The sequence below is a fragment of the Lynx rufus genome, unplaced genomic scaffold (assembly GCF_022079265.1).
Source record: "Lynx rufus isolate CCGP_SWC_20201006 ecotype Redwood Valley unplaced genomic scaffold, mLynRuf1.p SCAF_15, whole genome shotgun sequence".
NCBI lineage: Eukaryota > Metazoa > Chordata > Mammalia > Carnivora > Felidae > Lynx > Lynx rufus.
In genome coordinates, this window is record NW_025814829.1 from 42,841,385 (window position 1) to 42,862,937 (window position 21,553).

At 40.8% G+C, this 21,553-nt stretch overlaps 1 protein-coding gene across 2 annotated transcripts in view; it reads right to left on the minus strand.

The window, feature by feature from the left end:
- SOAT1 (sterol O-acyltransferase 1) overlaps positions 1–1,112 on the minus strand; it is an 82,349-nt gene extending 81,237 nt beyond the window's left edge. For both annotated transcript variants that reach the window (XM_047076930.1, XM_047076929.1), the window contains exon 1: positions 975–1,112. The gene's annotated coding sequence lies outside the window, so the exon portion shown is untranslated. The remainder of the gene's footprint in view (positions 1–974) is intronic.
- Between the last annotated feature and the right edge of the window lie 20,441 nt (positions 1,113–21,553).

The window sequence follows — 21,553 nt, forward strand, 5'->3', positions numbered from 1 at the left end:
TTCTTGGAACAAAAATAAAACTCATGTGGCTGGAGCCTAGAGAACCAGGAGGGAAGTGGCCAAAAAGAAACGGAGATGGATGGAAAGAATGGCAGCAGTATTTTGGTCTTTATCCTAAGAGAATGTGAAAAGTTTGAGAGTTCCAATCACGTGATGCACTGGGACAGGTGCATTTTTAAAGAATTACTCTTGAATACATCAGAGCTCCTAACAAATGCCACTCTTCAAGCCTAGACAACACACAAATTTCCCTAACAAGTCATTCATGGATATTACACACATAAGGGGGTGGGGGTGGATTCAAGCTGAATTCTATGTCAAAGGGAGGTTCTCTGAAAAAATAGTTTAAATGATGGCAGCGACCTAGAAAGTGACCAATGAACTTAATCTATACATAAATATGAAAAATAGCATTTTTACTTGTTTCTCGGTTACAAATGACTTCTAAATATAACCGAATGGCTGTTAACATTTCAGTGACAGAAAATTACACCTTAATATTTGAAAATAAAATACGAGCTTGATGAAAGGCTTTGGTGCCCAGATTTCGAATCTTGAAGTGCCCGCCTTCTACTTTTATCCTAAATCAATGAAAAGCTAACTTCCTGAGCTCATTTTTGGTTTCGCTTCTTACAGAATAAAATGTCTTCTAATTCATAACTTTCTTTACTACCAGCTCGAGGGATGCCACGGGATCTGGGAGGCACGCAACAAACCTCCGAGGTTCAAAGGGCTGCCAGCCACGCGGGCGCCCACCGTAACTTTCGCGCCCTCCCCACCCTCCCAAACTCGCCAGGACTCGCGGAGGCTCCCCCCTCCCTCGGCTCCGGGCCGCCTTCTCCGTCCTCTGGCCCAGGGAAAGGCCAGGCCCGTCCGGCCGAGGTGCAGCCGCCACCTCTTTCCCCTTCCTCTCCGGCTGACGCGGGTGGACCCGGGCGGGAAGTGAGGAGGGGATGGGGAAGCATCTGCATTACCTGGGGCCGGAGCCCGACAGCGGGCGAGAACGCCAAAGCCGGGAAGCCCTCGCAGCGAGGCTGGCAGGAAGGTGGGCTACGGGCAGCTCTCCCGGGGTCCAAGACCCGCAGCGCAATCAGCCCCGCCGCAAGCGAAGATAAAGCTCCCCACTCCCCGGCCCCTCCGCCCCCAGCCTAGCGGCCCGCTACGCAGCGTCACGCGCACGGCCCGCGCCGGCTCGGGAGCTCATTGGCGGCACGGGCCGCCGTCAGGCTCCTCCCACCGCCCACGGCCGCCCCGCCCCTTCCCGGGCCCCCGGGCGCCCACCTGGCCCGGGCTCGTCCGAAAGCAGCTAAGCGCGAGCCGCTCGTGTACCCGCTACGGCAGCTTGCTTTGCGTTTTGCTCCAGCGAACCGAGATAACTTCCTACAACTCCGAAACGGCACCTGGCGTGGTAGCTCGAGACCGGGGAGTCTAGTTGCCGCCTCCAGAGACTCGCAGAAGCCGCCTCTAGAACTGTGGATCTTTGCAGTTTGAGTCGACCCTCTCTCTAGGAGCAAATTAGAAGCACTAGCCAGAAGCGTTTATCATGGGATACTTTAATGCTTTGTAAACTATACTAGATAAGGAGACAGTGAGATATGTGAAATGATGGGACAATTAAGAAATTTAAAAGGGAACTTCAGGGGCACCTGGATGGCTTAGTTAAGCGTCAGACTTCGGATCAGGTCATGATCTCACGGTTGGTGGGTTTGTGACAGAGGCACCTGGGTGGCTTAGTCAGTTAAGCGTCAGACCAGATCAGGTTATGATCTCACGGTTGGTGGGTGCGTGGGTTCGAGCTCCGTGTTGGGCTCTGTGCTAACAGCTCAGAGCCTGGAACCTGCTTTGGATTCTGTGTCTCCCTCTCTCTACCCCTTCCCCGCTCACAGTGTCTCTCTCGGAAACAAACATCAAAAAAAATTTTTTAAAGGGAACTGCATAATCAAAAGAAAGCTAATGGTGCAGAGAGATTTAGGACGTAGATTAGATGCAAAGGTTAATCAGACTGTTTTGCTAAGGCAAAGGAATTTAGAGTAAAGGTAGGTGACAAGGGAATACTGAGAGCATTAGACACCAGGGCCACGCTCAGAGCCTGCAAACCAATAGGAGCCAACCCAGCCTGCCTAATGTCTTTGACCCACTCCAAACAAGTTGAGAGGGCCACCCATGACCCTGTCAAGCTACTCTGATCAAATGGATAGGGCTTCCTGGAAGTGACAACTCTGTGAACGTTTAAACCAAGAGGACTTGTACAAGTCGCCCTTGCCACCAATGCAGGGCTTGTGCTGTGAGATCATGACCTGACCCGAAGTCTGACACTTAACAAACTGAGCCACCAGGCACCCCAATAAATGATCATCTTAATGATAATTATTTCTAATAATTAATGGTTTTGTTCAAATAATAGCAAGATAAATGTTACAGAATAAATACATAATGGTATATGAATTATGTGTGTTTTAATTTTACCCTTATCCAAACATCATTAGATCACCAGTCAAAAATCTAGACAAATGGAATGTTTAAATTGTCATTTTTTATTGTTTATTTATTATTGAGAGAGAGAGAGAGGAGAGTGTGTGTGTGTGTGTGTGTGTGTGTGTGTGTGTGTGAGAGAGAGAGAGAGAGAGAGAGAGAGAGAGAGAGCAGGGGAAGGGCAGAGAGACAGAGAGAGAGAGAGAGAGACAATTTGAAGCAAGCTCCAGGCTCTGAGCCGTCAGCGCAGAGACCGACACAAGGCTTAAACTCACAAACTGCAAGATCATGACCTGAGCCAAAGTGGGACGCTTACCTGACTGAGCCACCTAGGCGCCCCTTAAATTTTCATTTTTGACCTTTCACTTCATTATAAAAACAATAGCATTGCTGGTATTTTCCCATTTGATTCTTATAAATGTTTATTTATCGAAGTAGGAGGATATGTTTTATTTGATAGTCTGTGTAAATTTGATTCATAACTTTTATTTAAAGATTTCATTTTTAAGTAATCTCTACACCCATCATGGGGCTCTAACTCACAACCTTGAGATCAAGAATCACATACTTCACAGACTAAGCCAGTCAGGTGCCCCTGATTTATAACTTTTAAAGGATTAAACTTAAGGCATGTGGGCTTTAATTTGTTCTTTGGTCCTCAACCCCACAAATGTTACCAGTGATCCTATACAGCATATGTCTTCTGCCTTGTTTACAGTATATAGATAACTGTAAACCACCTTCTCCAGCTTCCCACATATACCGCACACACGCACAAATACACACATAAAATTCTGTATTGCTTCTGAAGAACAGAGATGGTCTTACTGATTCTTGATTCCCCTATGTAGTATCCATCACAGTGATTGTAGGCACCAATAAATAGGTTTGGAATTTAACTGAATCACATGTATAGGAAGTAGGAGGTATACTTCAAGAGGTTTTCTTTAGATATGGTAGATTTAAGAAATCCAAAAGCAGGGATAGTTATGAAGAGTCAAGTCTTTTGTCCTCAGGACATGTAAAGCATAAGCAATAGAGAACAAGTTTACTCAGTCTGCATCACTAATATGCATCCTTTGGCAAAGTGAATAACTTCTATAGGTGAAAGTTTCACTGACTCGGAGTTGGGCTGGCCAGTGAGTGGTAATGAGACTTATGCCTTCTTGGTATGTTACTTAGAAAGAGGGGCAGGAAAACGTTAAACCTCATGCTCAGGGATAAAATCAACTCTCTAAAACTAGATAAGATCCTCTATGTAATATTCTAACTGTCCAGCTTTCATTTTCACTGGGAATCTAACTTTATAGAAATTATCAGTCAAAATTCAAGTAATAACTGTGGTGATTTTAGCCACCCACTAGGAATTTGACTCAGATTTCCTAATGGGTTCTTGGGGCTGAATTAATTTTCAATAATAAAAATAATATGAAACAACAACAAATTTCACTGATCAGCTATCAGTCCATGCTTTACAGGATCAATATGAAACAATGGACGCAGGTCTTTAAATTTCATGTCAGAAGGCAGACTTGCACAAACAGAGGATTATCTCCCTTCTGCGGGAACAGAGAATGTAAATTAACATTGTGCTGGGTCTGGGCAAGAACAAATTGGCTTGTCATCTCCTCCACCTTACCAAGTCAATTTTTGGACTTGAAAGGTTTATATTGGAGATAACGGCAGGAGCAAAAGCATAGAATTCTGAAAACACACTATGCGTTGAAATAATGAGTAATCAAATAATGAGTAATCAAGATTCAGGGCTTCTCAAACTTTTCTGCCAAAAAATCTCTTGACAGAGAAAGAATAAACTTGTATGCCCCACTCACCAAGAAATCTAGGCGTTTGTCCCCATATCCTCACCCAATGTCTTTGATGTCTCATGTGTCATCTTTAAAATTAATGAGAATTTTGCATTGCATACCAGTCTATCATACCAGTGGTTTCCTATAAAATAATGTTTTAAAGATCTGTTGTCAGAGGAGAAAACAGGTTTCCTTTCTATCCTTGGCCAATAGACTTTCTTGGAAAAATAGGTTCCTACTGGTTTTACTCTGCCTTACACAATGACAAAGGCTTTTATATAAATGCATATCTTTCTAATTTTGTGAGAATTATCATAATTACAAAAGTTCCTATTCAATATAGGCATATGCTTTAAAGATTAATAATAAACTAAACACTAAGTAACTATCACTCAACGTAAGACATCCCAGAATCTTAAAGCTTCCAATATGCCCCTTCCAATATGCCTCTTTCTGCTTATTCTCCACTCCTGAAGCCACTATCTTGACTTTTATATTAGTCATTTCTTTGTTTTTCTCTGTAATTTGCTGGTTTACCACAAATATAGATATTCCTAAGCCATATAACAAAGTAGCACAAACAGCTTTGTTTATTTGTGACTCTAATATAATATCAATAACATATGTATTCTAGAATTTGCTTTTTCAGTTCTACATTGTTTTTGTGATTAGTCCATGTCAATGGTGTGGCTAAAGTTCATTCATTTTCTTTTTTTATGTATCTATTCCAGTGTTATTTTCAGTTTTATGTAATTACAAAGTGATGTGTCTCCAGATGCTCCGGGGAAAGAATTTCCCTAGGGTAAATATCCAGAGGCGAAATTGTGAGTCACAAGGTATACACATCTTCTATCTTAGTAAATAGTGCCTAGGGCAGATAGTATTTTCTAAAGGTGGCCACAAAAATATCTTCCGTCTGGGGCTCAGTTGGTGGAGTGTGCAACTCTTGATGTCAGGGTTGTGAGTTTGAGCCCCACGTTGGGTGTAGAGATTACTTAAAAAGAAAATCTTTAGGAATCTGGGGTCTCAGTGGGTTGAGTGTCTGACTTCAGCTCAGGTCACGATCTCACAGTTGTTGAACTGGAGCCCCACATCAGACTCACTGCTGACAGTGTGGAGCCTGCTTGGGATTCTTGCCTGCTTGGGATTCTCCCTCAGGCTCACTCTCTCTCTCTCTGCCCCTCCCCTGCTCATGCTCACTCCCTCTCTCAAAAATAAATAAACATTAAAAAAAATATTTTTAGGGGCACCTGGGTGGCTCAGTCGGTTAAGTGTCCGACTTCAGCTCAGGTCATGATCTCATGGTTCATGGTTCACGGTTTGAACCCCACATCAGGCTCTGTGCTGACAGCTCAGAGCCTGGGGCCTGCTTCGGATTCCTTGTCTCCCTCTCTCTCTGCCCCTCCCCCGCTCTCACTCCATCTCTCTCTCCCAAAAACAAATAAACATTAAATTTTTAAAATTTTTAATAAAATAAAATTTTTTTAAAAATCTTCCATGCTTTTTTTATAATGTGACCTTGACACACTTCCCATTAAGAAGTGGAGTCCATGTTCCCTTCCTGTAATAGTGGGTAAGCTTTTGTAGCTGTTTCAACCAATAGAATATGGCAGAAGTAACAAGTCTAGTTCATAAAAGGCCACACATCTTCTACATTGTTAACTCAGATACTTGCTCTTCATTTTTTTTTTTAACGTTTATTTATTTTTGAGACAGAGAGAGAGACAGAGCATGAACGGGGGAGGGTCACAGAGAGAGGGAGACACAGAATCTGAAACAGGCTCCAGGCTCTGAGCTGTCAGCACAGAGCCCGACGCGGGGCTCGAACTCACGGACCGTGAGATCATGACCTGAGCCGAAGTCAGACGCTTAACCGACCAAGCCACCCAGGCGCCCCTCAGATACTTGCTCTTAAAAGACTTTAGCTTCTTGGGGTGCCTAGGTGGCTCAGTCAGTTAAGCTTCCAACTATTGGTTTCAGCTCAGGTCATGATCTCACATTTGGCGGGTTAAAGCCCTGCATCAGGCTCTGCGTGACAATGCATAGCCTGTTTAGGATTCTGTCTCGCCCTCTCTCTCTGCCCCTCTCTGTCCAAATAAATAAAATTTAAAAAATAATAAAGAAGCTAAATTCTTTTTTTGTTTGTTTATTTTGAGAGAGACAGAGACGGGGAGCAGGGGAGGGGCAGAAAGAGACGGAGAGAGACAGAATCCCAAGCAGGCTCCGCACTGTCAGCACAGAGCCTGATGTGGGGCTTAAACACAAGAAATCGTGAGATAATGACCTGAACCAAAATTGAGAGTCAAGAGTCAGATGCTTAACTAAGCCACCCAGGCACCTTGTAGCTTCTTTACAAGCACTGTAGCCACCCTGAGGCCAGAGGCCACTATGCTCTGGGCTCAACCTAGCTACCCAGGAGTAGAGATCACAAGGAGGGGCCCTGTGACACCATGAAGAGAGATCCTAGCCAGCTCCCAGGGGCCCCACCCCCCCAGATGTCCCACTGTAACTAAAAGAATGATTCCAGAGCTGTCCAGCCAAGACTTCCAATTTGCTGACCCATAGAACCTTTGGAATGTTATTGTCAGTCCCTAACTTTGGGGTGGTTCCTATGCAGCAACAGAATACCAGAAAAACAACAAATTATCTTCCAAAGTGGTTGTACCAATTTACGCTAGTAGTCAATGAGAGCACCTGTTCTGTGTCTTCACTACCCTTTAGTTTTTGCATGTCTGATACATGGGATATGAAATATGATTAGGGTTTAGTTTAAATTTCTCTGATTACTAGTGAATTTGAGAGTTTTCATATACTTAGTGGCCATCTGTGTTTTTTCTATCATAATATCAAGGCTTTTGCTTATATTTCTGTTAGATTTTCTTTGTAAGAGTTAAAAATATGAGTACTAGAAACAATCAACAAGACTAAGGCAATCTACTGAATGGTAGATATTTGCAAATTACATATCCACTAAAAGATTAGTATCCAAAATATACAAAGAATTTCTACAACTCAACACCCAAAAAATAAATAATCTAATTAAAATGGGCAGAAGACATGAACAGACATCTCTCCAAAGAAGATATGTAGATGGCCAACAGGCACATGAAAAGATGCTCAATGTCACTCATCATCAGGGAAATGCAAATCGAAACCACAATGAGGTATCACCTCAAACCTGTCAGAATGACCCAGATCAAAAATACAAGCAACAACAAATGTTGATGAGGATGTGGAGAAAACGGAACCCTTGTGCACTGTTGGTGGTAATGCAAACTGGTGCAATCTCTATAGAAGACAGTATGAAGATTCCTCAAAAAGCTAGAAATAGAACTACCCTAAGATCCAATAATTGCACTACTGGGTATTTACCCCCAAATACAAAACACTAATTCAAAGGGATACAGGCACCCTTATGTTTATTGCAGCAATATTTACAATAACCAAATATGGAAGCAGCCCAAGTATCCATCAACTGATGAAAGGATAAAGAAGATGTTGTGTGTGTGTGTGTGCGTATACATATGTATATACATACATACATACATACATACATACATACATACACACTGGAATATTATTCAGCCATGAAAAAGGAATGAAATCTTGTCATTTGCAATGACATGGATGGAGCTAGAGACTATAATGCTAAGGGAAATAACTCAGAGATTTCACTTATATGTGGAATTTAAGAAACAAAACATTCAAACAAAGGAAAAAAGAGAGAGAAATAGAGAGATTGACAAACCCAGGAATAGACTCATAACTAGAGAGAACAAATTGATGCTTGCCAGAGAGGAAGTAGGTAGGGTGATGGGTGAAATAGGTGATGGGAATTAAAGAGGACACTTATCATGGTGTTCATTGAGTAAAGTATAGAATTGCTGAATCACTAAATTATATACCTGAAACTAATATAACACTGTATGTTAACTATATTAGAATTAAAATAAAAAAACTTAATAAAAAATATTATGACTACTAATACTTTGTCAGTTATATACATTACAAATATCACTTCCGGTTGTTTCTTGCCTTTTGTGCTCTTCTTATAGTGTATTTTGATGAACAGAAGCAAGTAATATTTTCCTTAATGGTTTGAGTATTTTGTCTTAAATTCTTCCATCATGACATCACAGAGAACTTCTATAATTTATTTTTGGAGTTTTACAAGTTTTGTTTTTCACATTTAAGTGTTAAATCATCCATTCGGAATTTATTTTTGTTTGTTCAATATGAGGTATATATTTTATTTTTTTATTTTAAGTAAACTCTATGCCACCCATGGGGCTCAAACTCACAACCCCAAGATCAAGAGTCACATGCTCTACTGACTGAACCAGCCAGGTGTCCCAACATGAGGTAAATTTTTAAAAATAAGTCCCATTGAGCATCTTTTCTCAACCAAAAGCCCTGTTGTACATCAAGTTGCCATAAAATGATCTGTTTCTGTGCTTACTTCTTTTTTTTTTTTAATATACTCTTTTCTTTTCTAGGTCATCTCCACACCCAATGTGGGGCTGGAACTCATGACCCCAAGATGAAGACTCACATGCTCCACCGACTGAACCTGCCAGGAGTCCCTGTTTCTGGACTGTCTTGGCAGTTCCATTAAGTTTATTTGTTAATCCTTTTGTCAATACCACACTATTTCAACTATTACAACTGAATAATAAGATTTTTCTTAATCTAGTAGGGCATGACTCTATTGCCTGATTTTTCTTATTTGTTTTTTGTTTTTTTATGTTCACTGATTTTCAGAGAGACAGACAGAGCATGAGCAGGGGAGGGGCAGAGAGAGGGAGACACAGAATTCAAAGCAGGCTCCAAGCTCTGAGCTATCAGCACAGAGCCTGATGTGGGGTTCGAACCCATCAACTGTGAGATCATGACCTGAGCCGAAGTCAGACGTTTAACCGAATGAGCCACCCAGGTGCCCCTGATTTTTCTTGTTCATGATAGGCTATATCTCCCTATTTATTTAGTTTTTCTTAATGTCTTTCAATAAACTTCTATAAATTTCTCTACCAAGATCTTGTACATTTTTGCCATATTTATTCCTGAATGTTTTACACTTTTTTGTTGCTACAATAAGGCTATCATTTTAAAATAAATGTTCTTATTTGTAGCTGGTATCATCTTATATCTGAGATCTTAATAATTGCTCTTATTAAATTATCCATGGATTCTTTTCCAGTTTTTCACGTAGAAAATCATATTATCTCCAAAGAATTTCAGTCATGGCTTCCTTTCAAATTGTTACATATTTTATTTTTTATTTCTTGCCTTAACTTATTACACTGGCTAGAGCCTATAATACATTGGGGAGAAGAATGGGCATAGTGGGCATTTCTGCCTTGTTCCTGGATTCAAAGGGAACACTTTTTTTTTTTAAGTTTTTAAAATTTATTTTGAGAGACAGAGAGAGCCCAAGAAGGCGAGAGGCAGAGAGAACACCAAGCGGGCTCCGACTGTCAACTCAGAGCCCAACAGGGGGCTCAAACCCATAAACCATGAGATCATGACTTGAGCTGAAATCAAGAGTCAGATGCTTAACCACCTGAGCTACCCAGGTTCCCCTAAAGGGAACACTTTTATAATGACATTTCTTTTACTTCTTTGAAAGACAGAGTGTGCATCATGTACAAAGGAGGGGCAGAAGAGAGGGGGAGAATTCCAAGCAGGCTCTGCCCTGTCAGGGCAGAGCCCTATGAGGGACTTGATCTCACAACTGTGAGATCATGACCTGAGCCAAAATCAAGAGTCAGACGTTTAACTGACTAAGCCACTCAGGCTTCATCAAAGGAAACACTTTTCATGTTTCACCATTAAACATGATGTTGAGGGTATTCTGAAAGTAACCTTTATCATATTTTGAACTCCTTTTGTATTATTAAATTACTAAGAGCATATTTTTATGTATATTATATCATTATTATGTGGTATTTAGCCTCCAAAATGGCTCCAAATCATTCTTGCCTCCTACTTTTCACACCCTTAGGTAGTTTTTCCTGTATTGCACCAGGGATGACCCACGTAATCAATAGAACATGACAGAAGTGACAATACGCCACTAGATTACGTTATTAAAAATATTATGACATAAATTTAGACATAAAGGTCAATGGAATAAAATTGAGAGTCCATAAAAAAACCCTTGGAGAAGGGTGCCAAATCATTTAAATGAGAAAGGAATACTCTCTTTCTTTTCTTTTTTTAAAAAATTTATCATTAAACATTCTTTTTTAAATTTATTTTATTTCACTATTATTTTTTTAACTTGTTTTATTTTTTATTTTTTTTAAATTTACGTCCAAATTAGTTAGCATATAGTGCAACAATGATTTCAGGAGTAGATTCCTTAGTGCCCCTTACCCATTTAGCCCATCCCCCCTCCCACACCCCCTCCCGTAACCCTCAGCTTGTTCTCCATATTTATGAGTCTCTTCTGTTTTGTCCCCCTCCCTGTTTTTATATTATTTTTGTTTCCCTTCCCTTATGTTCATCTGTTTTGTCTCTTAAAGTCCTCATATGAGGGAAGTCATGTGATTTTTGTCTTTCTGTGACTAATTTCACTTAGCATAATACCCTCCAGTTCCATTGACATAGTTGCGAATGGCAAGATTTCATTCTTTTTGATTGCTGAGTAATACTCCATTGTATATACATACCACATCTTTATCCATTCATCCATCGATGGACATTTGGGCTCTTTCCATACTTTGGCTATTGTCGATAGTGCTGCTATAAACATTGGGGTGCATGTGTCCCTTCAGAACAGCACACCTGTATCCCTTGGATAAATGCCTAGTGGTGCAATTGCTGGGTCGTAGGGTAGTTCTATTTTTAGTTTTTTGAAGAACCTCCATACTGTTTTCCAGAGTGGCTGCACCAGCTTGCCTTCCCATATTATTGTTTTTTTATTAAGCAATCTCTACACCCCACACAGGGCTCAAACTCATGACTCTGAGATCAAGAGCTGGATGTTCTACCAGTTGAGCCAGACAGGCACCCAAAGGAATGATGTTTTTCAACAAATGATGCTGAGACAACTGGACATCCACATGCAGAAGAATGAACTTGAACATCTACCTCCCATCACATACAGAAACTCAATATAGATTAACTCAGTATAGACCAAAACCTAAACATAAGAGCTGAAACTATAAAACTCTTAGAAATAAACACAGGCCTAAATCTCTGTGAACTTTGGGGCTCATGGCTGGCTCATTTAGAAGAGCATGTAACTCAGGCACCTGGGTGGCTCAGTCGGTTAAGCATCCGACTTTGGCTCAGGTCATGATCTCACAGTTCTTGAGTTCAAGCCCTGTGTCGGGCTCTGTGCTGGCAGCTCAGAGCCTGCAGCCTGCTTCAGATTCTGTGTCTCCCTCTCTCTCTGTCCCTCCCCACCTCACACTCTATCTGTGTGTGTGTATGTGTGTGTGTGTGTGTGTGTCTCTCTCTCAAAAATAAATAAACATTAAAAAAAATTTTTTAAAGAAGAGCATGTGACTCTTGATCTTGGAGTCAGGAGCTCAAGCCCCATGTCGGGTGCAGAGATTACTTAAATAAACAAAAGTTAAAAAAGTAAATCTCTGTGACTTTACATCCAGCAATGGTTTCTTAGGGAGCCAAAGCACAAGCAGCAATAGAAAAAAGTAGATAAATTGTGCTTTTTCAGAAAGTAATAGTATTTAGAATATATAAAGAACCTTCAATGCAACAATAAAAAGAAAAATAACCCAATAAAAATGGGCTAAGGATTTGAATAGACATTTCCCCGAAGCCAAATAAATAGCAGGTAACACATGAAAAGATGCTCAACATCATTAGTCATTATGGAAATGCAAATCAAAAGCACCAAGCAATACTATTTCACACTGACTAGGATGTCTACAATAGAAAAGACAAATAATAAATATTGGCAAAGATGTAGAGAAATTGACGTCCTCCTACCTTACTGGTAGCAATGTAAAATGGAGTAGCCCCTTTGGAAAAGAGCTTGGAAGTTCCTCAAAAACTTAAAGTTACCATACGTACGCTCATATTCTTTGGGAAGTCTCCCAGACCGAGGTTTAAAGTGCATCCTTCCTGAGCGTATTTCAATTTGTTCTGCCCAGGGTTGCTCCCAGGTGGAGCCGGAAGAGTCACTTTATTTTCTTTCCTTTTTTTCCAAGACCACCTTACACTCCACAATTAGCTAGAGCTTTTTGTTTATTTTGTTTTTTGAATCGTTGGGAAATTCACAAGAGTCATTTTCCTCCGACAAAGCTTGGGTTGAGTCAGACAAAAGTCACTGGCAAATCCTGTGGAGTAAGTATTTCTTTTCCTAGTTTATATGCTGAAGAAAAGTACCTTTTGGGGGATTTCCAGAGTCACGTAGGAGTTTCTGTCCAGTGTTCCACTATGACAGGACAAGTCTTCAATTTCTCCCCTGCTCACTACACCTTTTAGAACTCAAGCACTAGGTCACCCATGTAGACAGATGCCTCCAGTCGCTCTCTGTATTTAAGAGACTCTTGTGGTTTGCCTCCCTCTCTGTTTTTTTTATAGTGTTTTCCCTTCCCTTCCCCTATGTTCATCTGTTGTGTTTCTCAAATTTCACATATGAGTGAAATCATATATTTCTCTTTCTCCGACTGACTTATTTCACGTAGCATAATATATTCTAGTTCTATCCATGTTGCTGCAAATGGCAACATTTCATTCTTTTTGATTGCTGAGTAATATTCCACTGTGTATATACACCACATCTGCTTTATCCACTCACCAGTCAATGGACATTTGGGTTCTTTCCATACTTTGGCTATTATTGATAGCACTGCTATAAACTTTGTGGTGCATGTGTCCCTTAGAAGAAGCATTTTTGTATCCTTTGGTTAAATACCTAATAATACAATTGCTGAGTTGTAGGGTAGTTCTATTTTTAATTTTTTGAGGAACCTCCATACTGTTTTCCAGAGTGGCGGCACCAGTTTGCATTCCCGCCAACAGTGCAAATGTGTTCCTTGCCAACATCTGCATGCATCCTCACCAATATCTGTTGTTTCCTGAGGTATTAATTTTAGCCATTCTGACAGGTGTGAGGTAGTATCTCATTGTAGTTTTGATTTGTATTTCTCTGATGATGAGGGATGTTGAGCATCTTTTAATGTGTCTGTTAGCCATCTAGATACCTTCTTTCGAAAAGTGTTCATATCTTTTGGCCAATTCTTCACTGGATTATTCGTTCTCTAGGTATGACACATTCTCGATACATTTAGGATATTAACCCTTTATCCCATATATCACTTGCAAACATCTTCTCCCATTCCATCAGTTGCTTTTTACTTTTGTTGATGTTTCCTTTGTTGTGCAAAAGCTTTTTATCTTGATGAGGTCCCAATAGTTCATTTTTGCTTCTGTTTCCCTTGCCTCCAGAGACGTGCTTGGTAAGAAGTTGCTGCAGCCGAGGTCAATGCTGCCTGTTTTTTCCTGTAGGATTTTGATGGTTTCCTGTCTCCCATTTAGGTCTTTCATCCATTTTGAATTTATGATTATGTATGGTGTAAGAAAGTGGTCCAGGTTCATTCTTGTGTATGTTGCTATCCAGTTTTAGCAACACCATTTGCTAAAAGGGACTGTCTTTTTTCCATTGGATATTCTTTCCTCCTTTGTCGAAGATTAGTTGGTCATACATCTGTGGGTCCATTTCTGGGTTCTCTATTCTGTTCCATTGATCTATGTGTCTGTTTTTGTGCCAATACCATACTGTCTTGATGATTACAGCTTTGTAATGCAGGTTAAAGTCTGGGATTATGATGCCTCCAGCTTTGATTTTCTTGTTGAACATTACGTTGGCTATTCGGAGTCTTTTCTGGTTCCATACAAATTTTAGAATTCTTTGTTCCAGCTCTGTGAAGAATGCTGGTGTTATTTTGTTAGGCATTGCATTGAATGTGTAGATTACTTTAGTAGTATACACATTTTAACAATATTTGTTCTTCTAATCCATGAGAATGGAATGTTTTTCTCTTTCCTTGTGTCTTCTTCAATTACTTGCATAAGCTTTCTATATTTTTAAGTATACAGATCTTTTACCTCTTTGGTTAGGTTTATTCCTAGATATCTTATGGGTTTTGGTACAATTATAAATGGAATCAATTCCTTGATTTCTCTTTCTGCTGCTTCATTATTGGTGTATAGAAATGCCATAGATTTCTGTACATTGATTTTATATCCTGTGACTTTGCTGAATTCATGTATCAGTTCTAGAACTTTTTTGGTGGAGTCTTTCAGGTTTCCCACATAGAGTATCATGTTGTCTGTGAAGAGTGAAAATTTTACTTCTTCCATGCCAATTTGTATGCCTTTTATCTCCCTCTCTCTCTCTCTCCCTCGCCTTTTATCTCTTTTTGTTGTCTGATTGCTTAGGCCAGGACTTCCAGTACTCTATTGAACAACAGCGGTGAGAGTGGACATCTCTGTCATTTCCTGACCTTAGGGGGAAAGCTCTCAGTTTTTCTTACTGAGGATGATATTAGCTATGGGTCTTTTGTATATGACCTTTGTGATGTTGAGGTAGGTTCCTTCTATCCCCACTTTCATGAGGATTTTTATCAAGAAAGGATGCTGTATTTTGTCAAATGCTTTTTCTTCATCTATGTAGAGGATCATATGGTTCTTATCCTCTCTTCTTTCAATGTGGTGTATCACATTGATTGATTTGCGAATATTGAACCAGTGCTGCAGCCCAGGAATAAATCACACTTGATCATGGTGAATAATTCTTTTTTTTAAGGTTGTTTATTTATTTCGAGAGAGGGAGAGCATGAGTAGGGAGGGGAAGAAAGAGAGGGAGAGAGAGAGAACTCACGAACTGTGAGATCATTATCTGAACTGAAAGCAAGAGTCGGACGCTTAACCAACTGAGCCACCTAGGCGACCTGTGAATAATTCTTTTAATATACTGTTGAATTCAATTTGCTAGTATCTTGTTGAGATACTTGTTGCTATAAGTGGAGTATTAAAGTCCCCTACTATTATGATATTATTACCAATGAGTTTCTTTATGTTTGTTTTTAATTGATTTATATATTTGGGTGTTTCCACATTGGGGACATAAATATTTATAATTGTTAGATATTCTTGATGGGTACACCCCTTAATTATGATATAATGCCCTTCTTCATCTTTTGTTATGGTCTGTGTTTTAAAATCTAATTCGTCTGGGGTGCCTGGGTGGCTCAGTCAGTCAAACATCCGGCTCTTGATTTCGGTTCAGATCATGATCTTGCTGTTGTTAGTGGGTTTGAGCCCTGCATCGGGCTCTCGCTGATGGTGAAGAGCCTGCCTGGGATCCTCTCTCTTTCTCACTCTCTGTCTCTACCCCTGCTAACTCATGTTGTCCCTCTCTCTCTCTCTCAAAAATAAACCTTAAAACATAAATATTAAAAAAAAATAAAATCTAGTTTGTTGGATATAAGTACAGATATTCTAGCTTTCTTTTGACCTCCATTAGCATGATAGATAATTCCCACCCCTTCACTTTCAATCTGCAGGTGTCTTTAGGTCTAAAACGAGTCTTTCGTAGGTAGCATATAGATGGATCTTGGTCTTTTTATGCATCCAGATACCCTATGTCTCTTGATTGGAGCATTTAGTCCATTTACACTCAGAGTGGTTATTGAAAAATATGAATTTAGTGCCATTGTGTGTAGACTTGGTGTTTCTGGTGATGTTCTTTGGTCCTTTGTAGTCTCAGTTGCTTTGGTCTTGTTTGTTAATTTCCTCTACTCAGAGAGTCCTCCTTAAAATTTCTTGCTGGGCTGGTTTAGAGGTCATGAACTCCTGCAGTTTTTGTTTGTCCAGGTAGTGCTTTATCTCTCCTTCTATTCTGAATGGCAGTCTTGCTGGATAAAGGATTCTTGGCTGCAGATTTTTCCCATTCAGCACATTGAATATTTCCTGCCACTCTCTTCTGACCTGCCAAGTTTCAGGGGCTAGGTCTGCTACTAACCTTAGGTGCCTAGCCTTGTAGGTTAATGACCTTTTGTCCCTAGCTGCTTTCAGAATTCTCTTTATCTTTGCATTTTGCCAGTTTCACTATATGTCATGGTATTGACCTGTTTTTGATGATTTTGATGGGAGTTCTCTGTGCCTCTTGGACTTGGATGCCTGTTTCCTTCCCCATATTAGGGAAGTTCTCCACTATAATTTGTTCAAATAAACCTTCTGCCCTTTTTTTCTGCTCTTGTCCTTCTCGGACTTCTATGATATGGATATTATTTCGTTTTATGGAATTACTAAGCTCTCTAAGTCTCCCCTCATGATCTAATATTTTCCTTTCCTTCTTTTCACCTTCATTATTTTCCATAGTTTTATCTTCCATATCCCTTATTATCTCTTATCCTTCTCCAATCCTCATTGTGACTGTATCCAGTCAGTTTTGCATTTCAGTTGTAGCATTTTTTATTTCAGCCTGATTAAGTTTTAGGTCTTTGATCTCTGCAGCAAGCGTTTCTTCTAGGCTTTTTTTCAAGCCCGGCTAGCAGCCTTATGACTGTTGTTTTAAATTCCTATTCAGATACATTGCTTACATCTGTTTTTTTTTTATAATTTTTTTTTTAATTTTTTTTTCAACATTTATTTATTTTTTGGGACAGAGAGAGACAGAGCATGAACGGGGCAGGGGCAGAGAGAGAGGGAGACACAGAATCGAAAACAGGCTCCAGGCTCTGAGCCATCAGCCCAGAGCCCGACGCGGGGCTCGAACTCACAGACCGCGAGATCGTGACCTGGCTGAAGTCGGACGCGTAACCGACTGCGCCACCCAGGTGCCCCTTATAATTTTTTTAACGTTTATTTATTTTTGAGACAGAGAGAGACAGATCATGAATGGGGGAGGGGCAGAGAGAGAGGGAGACAGAATCAGAAGCAGGCTCCAGGCTCTGAGCCGTCAGCCCAGAGCCCGACGCGGGGCTCAAACTCACGGACCGCGAGATCGTGACCTGAGCTGAAGTCGGACGCTCAACCGACTGAGCCACCCAGGCGCCCCTGCTTACATCTGTTTTTGAGAAAGTCCCTGGTTGTGATTTCTTCTTGACTTTTCCTTTGGGGAAAATTCCTCTGTCTTGTCATTTTGGTTCAGTTTCTATCTTTTGCGTGTTTTAAAAGCTTGTTATGTTTCTTGTACCTGAGAGTAATGCTATGTTAAAAAGAGGTCAGGGGCGCCTGGGTGGCGCAGTCGGTTAAGCGTCCGACTTCAGCCAGGTCACGATCTCGCGGTCCGTGAGTTCGAGCCCCGCGTCGGGCTCTGGGCTGATGGCTCAGAGCCTGGAGCCTGTTTCCGATTCTGTGTCTCCCTCTCTCTCTGCCCCTCCCCCGTTCATGCTCTGTCTCTCTCTGTCCCAAAAATAAATAAACGTTGAAAAAAAAATTAAAAAAAAAAAAAAAAAAAGAGGTCATACACTGTCCAGGGCCTGGCACTGGAGGAAGTGTTTCTGGTATATGCTGTGTGCACTCTGCTGTTGCCTTTTAGCTACTCTTTCCCACTGGTCAGGCCTCTGCAGAGCTCCTCCTTGCCTGCAGTGAGGGAGTGTTTGGACCGCTAACTAGGCGTGCTTTGATTTGTGGTTGAAGTTAGCCTCATAGCTGCCATGCGGTCTCCCTCAAACTGTGGAGATCCTTCTGTCATTCTGCAGATTGACTTTTGGGTGTTCCAAGTGACCTGACCTCAATACAGCTGTGTAGGGGACAAGGAAATCCCAGGGTCCCCCTACGTCTCTGCCATCTTAATTCCTCCCCTCTGAGAGTCCGAGAATCTTAAGCAGGCTCCACACTCAGTACAGGGCCCAACACAGACTTGATCCCACAACCCTGGGATCATGACCTGAGCCAAAATCAAGGGTTGGATGATCAACTGACCGAGCCACCCAGGTGGCCCAGCCATACATTTGAAAGCTATACGTACACACACACACACACACACACACACACACACACACACATCCATGCATTTATGCACATATGTCTCTATGTGTGTATGCGTGTGTGTGTGTTTTAGCATTTTTAGATATTCTATACCTAGAGGATTTGTCTAGATGCTTAATCCGCCATAACACCCAATATGAAAAATCTGACAAAACCTATTTGTCCACAAGTTCACACTCCCCCTTCCACCCCCATTCTAAAAAAAAAAAGAAAAGAAAGAAAGAAAGAAAAGAAAAGAAAAGAAAAGAAAAGAAAAGAAAAACACTTTAAATAAACACTAGTCTCTGGGAAAATGTACCATATTCATTCTGTGATTTCATTTACCCCTGGACATTCTTGCATCAATCATGGATGAAAGAACACAGAGGAGTGAAAGATAAGATTTAAAAGTTAAGCTGCAGTCACATTTAAAGCAGTCTTAAATGCAGACGTAAGAATATTTGCCCTTCTAAATTGTCACTTTTGTGATTCCATAGATTGAAATTCACTGCCAGCTGTACTTTGAAGTGGCAATAGTTGTTGATATTGTTGTTGTTGTTGTTGTTGTTGTTGTTGTTGTTTCAAATAGTTTCTTTCACTCAAAATGTTAAGTGGTTCCTGTGCATCTGACACTAGTTTCATGCTGTGAGTAGAGTGAAAGAAATTATAAAAGACAAGTTTTGCCCTTAGGTAATTCATAAGGAGCTCTGGGAAACATTTCTTGTACACAAAAAATTAACTGTGAAAAGCAAAACATGGCAGGTGCCACATAAATGGTGAGAGTTGAGCAAGCTAAAGAAGTTCAAAGCAGGGAACCGAACGGCTAGCGTGGAGTGGGGGCAGGGTGACCAATGGTCCTGCTTTGCTGGAAGCCGGGGGGTTTCCTGGGATGCCGAACCCTCAGAGAGAAAACAGGATAGTGCTGGGCGAACAGGACAGTTGGTCACCTTAACAAAGGCAATGTCGTAGGACGAGTCAGAGAAGGCCTTGTAGAGAACGAGAGACGAAAGTGGAAAAGGACCCTGTAAAGTTAGTTGGGTTGGATTGGCTACCCTCATAAATTAACACCTGTAGCACAAATAGAGCTAACCCTCTTCTCCACTGTAGACAATAGGAGTTCCAGCAATCGTGTAGTGACTGTTTTCTTGTGAATACTTTGTTTTGATTGTCACAGGGATCAAAACCTTTCAGTCAACCATTGGCTTCCACTTTTGCTACTCCAACTTGAGTATCCTACATGGTTTCCTGATTTCTGGTTGCTATACCTCCCTCCGAAGCTGTATGAAATGAGAGCTTTTTGTAATGCCTACTCCTCTCCAAATGTATTCAGTCGCGGTGGAAAATTATTTGTGGCGATAATGTCCTTGGGTCAACAATCTGAAGGAAGGCTGCTTAGAAGCATAAAATGGATCTCCTTTGGAACACCGATTCTCATAAGCAACAGGTGGCCGGCTTTAAACTACAGAGGGGAGAAGGTATTCACCTATGTGGAATCCTGTAAACCGGTGTTTCTCAGACTGCGCTATGCATCTGAACAAGTCCCCTTCTCTTGTTAAAAATGCAGGTTCTGACTAGTAGGGCTGAGAGGGCCTGAGATTCTACGTTTCCAACAAACTCCCGGTGGATTCTATTGCTGCTAGTCCTAGGATCGTACTTCGAGTAAGAAGGTCCCTGCTGCCGCTTGTACTTTCTGAAATTTCCCTCCATTCCCTAAAACTCTTTTACTTTGCCGCTGAATCTGAAATGTCACCAACTATCCTTTTCTGAAACGACCTGCAGATTTGTTTATAACTTAATATTGACCCTTTCAATCCTACAGTTTTCCTCAATGTATCTGCTGAATTGGGAACTTTAAGAAGAGACATCGGTTTTTGTAAGCATGACAGAAGTTTTACAGTGAGGGACCCTATCAAAGGATGAACACAAAGCCTGGGGCATGAGAAAGTTAGGAAAAGGAGGTGAGGTAGGCGTTGGGCAGCTGTGGGGTATTGAGAAAGCAGGGACAGCTGGGATCAGACCAAAGGCAACATTAGGAGTAGGAGGAGGTGAAGAAAGAGGCGAGAGGCTACCCTGAACAAACCTCATGGTTTTAAAAGCCCCACCCGCCTCAGGCCAGTCTGAGGAAACTTGATCCTAATACAGTCCATAAATCTAATCCTTACTCTTCATAGAAAGATAACGTGTATAGGTCAGTACGATTTGTGGTCACTTCTTAATTTGTGAACGCGGTGACATGCAAGGAGTCGTTTCGGTAAATGCCCACGCCGGCTGAGACTGTCGGAAAGGTCTTTAATCAATATCAAAGATTCTGGGGTAGAATTTAGAGCAAAAGGTATGACGTGTGACTGACAACCCAGGATAATAGTGCTTAAATGAGTCAGAGATCACTCAGACCTTTTATTCTAGGAGAAAACTGAAAACTAGCAGGTTTAATTAGATTGCTCAATTTCATTCAGGTTGCTAATGAAAGAGCCTGGTTTTGAATACCAGGATTTTTGTTTCTCAATCAAGTGCTTTCTATAATACTGTGTAAGAGTTGAAAACTCAGGCGAATATTTCCCTAACGGCTTCACATTAAAAAGGAAAAAAAAATTTTTAATGGTTATTTATTTTTGAGAGAGAAAGACAGACAGAGCACAAGCAGGGGAGGGGCAGAGAGAGAGGGAGACACAGAATCGGAAGCAGGCTCCAGGCGCTTAGCTGTCAGCACAGAGCACGACACGGGGCTCAAACTCACAAACCACAAGATCATGACCTGAGCCACCCAAGTGACCCTAACAGCTTCACATTTTAATTTCAGTTAAGTTCTGTTTTTTAATGTCAAGATGCATTTTTGTGTTTAATGATCTTGTATTTAACACTTCAATTTATTCTGACTAACTTCCTTCTTTCTTTACTTTTTCATTTGTCTTTCATTTTTTCTCTTCCTTTCCTTCTTGCTTGTTTCTTGACACAAATCAAGAAAGAATCAAGAAACCTTGGCTCCATTTTTTAAAAATGGGGTCTGTTTTCATTTCTAGGAAACCCATACAATTCATTCTATTTTTCAATTTCTATTTATTCAATTTATCAATTGTCAATTTCTATTTATTCTATTTATTCAGTTTATCCCAACTGAGATATAAATCTGTTTATTTTCTGAACATATTCCATGGTGCCAAGAGCCCTCCTTTTGAGAAAACCATAAAACCTACTTTCCTGTCCTGAAAATAAGCCTGGTTTTCTGCTGAAGTTTCCCCACCTGCTATATACATACTCCATATCTGGATTTGAACAGCCAAACGTAGACGTGAAACAGAAGTTAGAGCCAAACGAGATAACTT